Consider the following 7685-nt stretch of genomic DNA (forward strand, 5'->3'; position numbering starts at 1 on the left):
AATCTTTGTTCTAAAAAGTATTTAAGGCTATCATGATCCGTTTTTACCTTGAAGTGTCTTCCCATTAGGTAGGGTCGCCATTTCTTAAGTGCATGTAATATTTCCAACATTTCCTTCTCATAAATAGCTTTGTGTAAAAACTTTCCCTTGATTGGACGACTTTCAAAAGCAATGGGTCTTTCATCTTGCATTAAAATAACACCAATTCCATTTCCTAAAGCATCACATTCCACAATAAAGGTTTTTGTGAAGTCCGGTGTAGCTAAGACTGGTGCTTGGCACATTGCCTCTTTAAGATGTTCAAAGGCCTTTGTTGCTTTTGGAGTCCATGAAAATGCACCCTTCTTCAATAATGTTGTTAGAGGTGCTGCTATTCTCCCATAATTCTTAACAAACTTGCGATAATACCCTGTCAACCCGAAAAATCCTCGCATATGCTTTATGGATGTGGGGATTTTCCATTCCTTAATGGCTTTAATTTTGCTAGGGTCTACCTTAACTCCTTCATGAGATACAATATGACCCAGATATTCCACCTCTTGTACTCCAAAGAAACATTTGGATCTTTTTGCATATAATTGTTTCTCCTCCAATAGTTGTAGCACCCTGTCCACATGTTCAACATGATATTTCCAAGACTTGCTGTAGATTAGTATATCATCAAAAAATACTAACACAAATTTTCTAAGGAAGGGTTTGAAAATGGAATTCATCAAACCTTGAAATGTAGAAGGTGTATTGGTAAGGCCAAAAGGCATGACCAAAAATTCATAATGACCCTCATTAGTTCTAAATGTTGTTTTCAGAATGTCTTCAGTATTCATTCTAATTTGATGATATCCTGAATGAATATCCAACTTGGTGAAGTAAATTGATCCATGCAATTCATCCAGTAATTCATTAATGACAGGAATGGGAAACTTATTTTTAATAGTGAGCTTGTTGAGCTCCCTATAATCGAGACACATGCGCCATGATCCATCCTTCTTCTGCATCAATACTACTGGAGTAGAGAAAGAACTTTGACTAGGTTGAATTATACCAGCCTTTAGCATTTCTGCAACCATATGTTCAATTTCACTCTTTTCGGCATAGGGATATTTGTATGGCCTGATGTTTGGAGGAACACTTCCTTGAATCAGATGAATAGCATGATCATGATCACGAATAGGTGGGAGAGCTTTGGGAGTCTCAAATACTTTGGAATGATTGTCCAAGACTTTTTGTAGATCTGGAGAAATAGATGATTTCGATGTGAAAACATCTAGCGAACATAATTGTACAATTACACCTCTTTGTTCCTTTTTTAGAAGCTTTGTCATACCGTTAGAGCTGATTATCTTTCTCGGTTTCCCTGCAATACCACTTAATTCAACTTCCTTTCCTTTTGTAGAAAATTTCATGAAAAGTTCTTGAAAATTAAAAAGCTATTGTACCCAAGGATTGTAGCCATTGGACTCCTAGTACAACATCAATACCTCCCATTGGAATGGAAAGCATTGGGCTAGTCAATATATATTCTCCCATGGATAGCTTGATATTATGGCACTTTCTAGAGAAATTTATCATTCCTCCATTTGCAACCATCACTTGACACTCTGGTGTTGGATATAGGAAGCAATTCAATTCTTTTGCTATCTTACAATGAATAAAATTGTGGGTACTTCCTGAATCAATCAACACTATTACCTTTTTCTTCTTGATTTTTCCTTCTATCTTGATGGTTTCAGGAGTGGTAATTCCAGCCAATGCATTACAAGATATGGTCGGATGCATTTCTTCTTTATCTAGGCTTTGTTCCTGGAGTATATCCTCTTCTTTTGACCTTTCTTGCTCCTTTTCTTCTTCCTCTTCACAATCTATGTAGAATAATTTCTTCTCAGCACACTTATGACCTTTAGTGTATTTGCTATCATAACTGTAAAAAAGCCATTTTTCTCTTTTTTATTCCAATTGTTGTGGTGTCAACCTTATAGGTTGTTGTGAGTGGTATGCTTCCTGGTTGCCATAATTTTGCATTCCATTTTTCTTGCTAACCTGAATGCCTTCTCTAATGAATCAGGTTCCCAAAGGCAAACATCATGTTGGATATTATCTTTTAAAGTCCCTATGAACACATCAATCCTATGCACCTCTGGAATATTTTTTACCCTTATGTTCAATTTTTGGAACTCCTCAATGTGCTCCATTATTGAACCCTTTTGTTTGAGACTTATCAATTGGCTAAAAAAAGTGTTTCTTTTTGTATCCTCATAATGTGCTGTCAATTCTTCCGTAAAAATTTCTCAAGTGATAATTTGTTTACGAGAGCAAAGCCATTGATACCATACAAACTGATTTGGTTCCAAATATAAAGTTGCAATACATACCTTTTGTGTATTTTGCACATTATTGAGATCGAAAAATTGCTCCATTTGTAATATCCATGTCGCGGATCCTTGCCATCAAACTTCCTCATATCGATTTTTGGAATATGGTGGGTCTTCGATCCAACATTAGAGTCTATGAAATCATGATTAACATTTCTTTTGTTTGCATCATGAGTTTCCTTTACTACCCTTTTACCATTAGTAAGTATTTCTTGTAGAAAATTTGTCAAATCTGTCTTCAAATCTGCCATGCCTGTCTTCAAATTTGTCTTCAAATCATCCATCTTAGCTTCCACGCCATTCATCTTAGCTTCCACGCCCTTTACTTTAGATTCCATGCCATTTATCTTAGCTTCTGTTAGCTTTTGTGAGAGTGACATTTGTTGCACTTGGCCTTGTCATTTTGATATATCATGTAGCATTTCTTCCTCTTCTTCATGAGTCATGCTAGAGCTTTCAAGTTGCTTACTAGGTGTTTGCATTTTCTTTCCTTGGGGCATCAATTACCGATAATAATGCTCTACTATGCCTTTTGAATTCCTTCAAAATAAATTTTCAAACCAAGCTTAAGCAAAAATTTAAAAAAATCTACACACCTTTTTTCACTTTGTAGGAGCTTGATATTTCCTCTGATGTATCTCTATAATTTCGGATCATCTAGTTCTAAAATTGTGACTTGCAGTAGTCCTCTGTGTCCTCTTTCCAATGCCACCAGTATGATCCAAATTGGATTCTCCAAGGAAGAGTTATGCCAAATCTCCCTTAGTGACCTGATTATAGACTAGTTCAGTAGAGCGAACTTGTACGGCGTGCCACGTGTCCTTGTTTCGACCTTTGGCTCTGAAAAATATCTACAAGAACTACAATCTGTCCTGTTTCTGTGCCTTCTTATGAAATTTCAATCCGATGCTCAGAGAGAAAGTTATAACGATTTTCCCCAGGTCACCTGTTTGGAATGTAATTCAGGAGTTTGCAAAAAGAACAACTTCTTCAAATCATATCTCTGCAAATATAGCGCGAAAAGCTCTGAAATTTAGACTCGAGGTTCATGCAATTTCGTCTCAAATGGTTTTGGTTTTTTTTTTTTTTTTTTTTTTTTTTGCTTCTGAAACGTTGCAGAAAAAAATTATAGCGAAAATTGCATGATGACCTATTTGGATCAACGAAACCCTAGAATCCAAAGCTCTGATACCAAATGTTATGAAACCAACTCACAAAAAGATAGAAAAGATAGATTAACGCCTTAGAATTCAGCCTCTTCGAGGGGGCAACCTCCTTTACATTACATAAATGAACAATTCTTGAATGATTCAAATGACAAAACCTCCTTTCTATATATAGGAGTCTAAGGAGTCACAATATAACCTAGCCGACCTAACAATAATAATATAAAGGCACACAATAACAATAGAGGGATTCTATGGGGCAAAGTAATAACAATATGGGGACAATAGGGGCACAAAAATATTAATAAGGGATACAACTACAATAGTAATGGGGTAATCACTAGTATTATAGGGACCTAACAATCACAGTCGTTCCCAATCCAACAATTTCTCCCTTCCATTTACAGATTCCTAGTAGCTATTCCAACTCTTTGGAAGGCCAAGGAGAGCGAGGCTCACCATATCATCATCGGCAGTAGTTATTTCCACACTGCTAAGCTCATTTCTGCAGGTGGTGAGCTTGTTTAGATATGTGGAAATAGTATCGCCCTTCTCCATCTTGATTCTTCGAAGCTTATCCTTGAGTGCCAATCTCCTCTAATCACTACTGTTCTAGTAGAGGTCCTTCAATGTCTTCCACATTGAAAATGGAGTATCCTTCCCATGGAGACTCAAGACAATATGGTCTCTAACTCCCTCAAGGATGATCCGTCTCGCCTTCGCCACACACTTCTTCCACTCAGCCAACTCTTGTGCATTAGTTGAAGTTGGCTTTGGGATTTCTTGATCAATGAAATCCTTTAAGCCAATGTCTTCTAATATAGCCTCCATGTGATCTTTCCATGCTATGTAATTCGAGCTACCTTCCAAGGCATACTCGAGTCTCAAGCCATAGAATGCCATTGGACAACCTTGAAGTATGATATGGATTCGATTTGCACCTGCAACCGCAAACTTCAAACTTCGAATTCTCTTCTCAGTATACTGTTCACAGCTCCGATACCATGTAGAAATTTTGCAAATTCTCTACAAATCTCCCTCTGAGACCATGTAGAAAATCTGACTGTAGATTAACTCAATGATGCAATGTTAATCAAAGCAAAATACTATAATCTACTTCTACTATCAGTTTGCGGAAGCTTAAAGATCGAGTTGAATCAGAGCTAAACAGATATAACCAAAAGAAGAAGAATCAATGCATAAAACACATGAAAATACTTTGGGGAAAGCCTCAACTAAAAACTTGACTATCTGTATTATCATACAAGGTGGAAATATATAGGAATTATACAAATCTTACTCTACTAGCCTCAGCACTCATAGCTAGCCAGCTGTAGATAGTAGATGTCATAGGTAGGATTCTCAGAAGCCTTCCTCTTTGCCCTCCAAGCTCCTATTTCCTTGTGCTGTTCCTCTGGGATGATCTTCTCCAACCAAGTGGAAAACTAATCTCACACCCTGTATGAACTGTGCAATCCACAAGGAACCTTCCCTTGACTGCTTGCATGAGTTTCCTTTATAGGAAAACACATGCAACTGATAGTACACTGTCCTTGACATTTAGCTCAACTGGGTCTTTCTCAAAATAGACATGCATGAGTTTCTGATGAGGGAATCTTCATTTATCTGGAGTACACTGGTTGAGTGCATGCATGCATCAACTGACTGATAACTCACAATTAGTTCCTCAAACAGTTTGGAACTAATTTAACTGAAATTAGCTTAGTAAACTGAGTTAACTAATTACAACTCAAATATAACTCAATCTTATCTCCTTAATTAAGGGATAATCTCCTTAATTTAAGAGATAACTATTGCATGACTTCATAAAGACTTCTAACTTGAATTTCTCCAACTAATTTCTCCATAATGAATTAATTAATTATTTCCAAGTAGCTGGTGAGACTAAATTCGATTTTAATTCACAATTTAATTCAAGGACAAATTAAATTGGAATTTATGGATTCTATTTTTTATCATTCCTTGTTGCTATTTTCAACAAGTTGAGGATGCATATGTGTTGAGCAAGTACCCAATTTTACAACAGTGCAAGGATATATTTTCTGAGGACATTATAGAGTTTCCACCTCACAAGGAGGTAGACTTTTCTATTGAGTTACTGCCAGGGGTAGCTCCAACATCAAAATCACCTTACAGGATGAGCACACATGAATTGGTAGAGTTGAAGCTATAGTTGAAGGAAATTTTGGACAAGGGGTACATTAGGCCAAGTTTATCACCATGGGGAGCACCAATATTGTTATGAAGAAGAAAGATGGTAATCTTAGATTATGCATTGACTACAGGTAGTTGAACAAAGTGATCATCAAGAACACGTATCCGTTACCGAGGATTGATGACTTGTTCGATTAGTTGAAGGGAGCAACAGTGTTCTCGAAGATTGATATGAGATCCGGATTTCATCAGGTACGCATCAAAGAGGACATTTATAAGACAACTTTCTGGACCAGGTATGGGCATTATGAGTTTGTTGTAGTTTCATTTGGCTTAACTAATGCTCCAACTACATTTATGTGCTTGATAAATAGTGTGTTGCATCCGTACTTGCATAAATTTGTTATTGTGTTAATTAACGACATATTGGTATATTCTAAAAATGAGGAAGAGCATTTAGCAGGAGTGTTGAGGTTGTTGAGAGATCATCAGTTGTATGCTAAGCTCAACAAGTGTAGTTTTTTTTAGACTGAGGTAAACTAATTGGGGCGTGTTGTCTCCAAGGAGGGCATTGTAGTAGATCGAGAAAAGATAAGGGCCATCATGGAGTGGGTAGCTCCTAAGAATGTGGATGAGGTGAGATCTTTCATGGGGTTGGTAGGTTATTATAGGAGGTTCATTGGGAAATTCTCACAGATTGCTTATCCTATCACATCATTGCAGAGGAAAGGTAAGAAGTTTGAATGGACAGAGGAGTGTGAGGCTAGTTTTGAGCAGCTTAAGTAGTCATTGACACATGCACTAGTGTTAAAGATTGCAAATCTAGACAAAGAGTTTGTAGTATGCTCAGATGCTTGAAAGAAAGGACTTGGTGGAATATTATGTAGGATGGATAGGTGGTATGCTATGAGTCGTGGAAACTAAATGAGAATGAGCATAACTATCCCAAGCATAATCCTGAGTTGGCAGCGATTATGCATGCATTGAATATGCTGAGACACTATCTTCTAGGTAGGATGTTTATGTTGATGAGTGATCACAGTGGTTTGTGGTATCTGTTTGACCAACTGAATCTGAATGGCAGGCAGGCTCAATGGTTGGCTACGATCAGTGAGTTTGATTTCTAGATCAAATATATCAAAGGTAAAGAGAACAGAGTGGCAAATTCTCTTAGCAGGTGGGCACAAGAAAATCACTTAACAACTATGATCTCCTATGGGATATACTTACATGATAGGATCTTGCAGGAAGGTTAAAAGGATGTCAGATATATGGAGATTATGCACAGCTTGTAGCATGTACAGGTATAGGTACAGGTACGTGTAATGGTATAGGTACAGGTACAGGTACATGTATAGGTACAGGTATAGGTACAGGTGCAGGTGCATGAGATGTGGATTATTGTCTTACAGCAGATGGATTGGTTAGGTTCAGAGACAAGAAATATGTTTCATATAGCAGTGGTCTCAAGAAGGTGATCTTGAGGGAGTTTCATGCGAAACCATATTTAGGTCACCCAAGTTATCAGAAGACATTGACAGCAGTGAAGGGATTTTAGTATTGGCTGAACCTGAAGAGGGATGTAGCAGAGTTTGTGGCTAGGTGTTTTGATTGTCAACATGTGAATGCAAAGTGTAAACATAGTACATTGTTACAAATTGCCTCAAATTTATTTTACAAAAAAATTAGGTATGGAGGTTAGCCGACCTTATTTTAAGGGAGAGGTAAAAAAAAAAATTAGCGCTTGAAATTAGGAGTTACAACCTTCCGTTCGCCCTAATTTTCAAGAATAGGTATTTATGATAGTTATTTTGCCCTCCCCGTTCGGTGCAAAAAAGTTTCTTTCTTTCATTTGTCGTATTTTATGGTATTGGGATTAATTTGGAGAAAATAACCCTCATTTTTTGGAACAAATGGTCACAAAAGAATAATTCATTTTTATTTAAAAATTCACGAGTCTTATTGTCATGTTTAT

At 37.0% G+C, this 7685-nt stretch overlaps 1 protein-coding gene across 1 annotated transcript in view; it reads left to right on the forward strand.

Annotated features, from left to right (window-relative positions):
- Nucleotides 1–7685, forward strand: part of LOC149255556 (alpha/beta-Hydrolases superfamily protein) — a 618887-nt gene that overhangs the window by 118075 nt on the left and 493127 nt on the right. The window lies entirely within an intron of this gene.

Source organism: Pinus tabuliformis, chromosome 7 (assembly GCF_031772625.1).
Source record: "Pinus tabuliformis cultivar Carrire ecotype Pingquan chromosome 7, CPIR1, whole genome shotgun sequence".
In the NCBI taxonomy this organism is placed as follows: Eukaryota; Viridiplantae; Streptophyta; class Pinopsida; order Pinales; family Pinaceae; genus Pinus; species Pinus tabuliformis.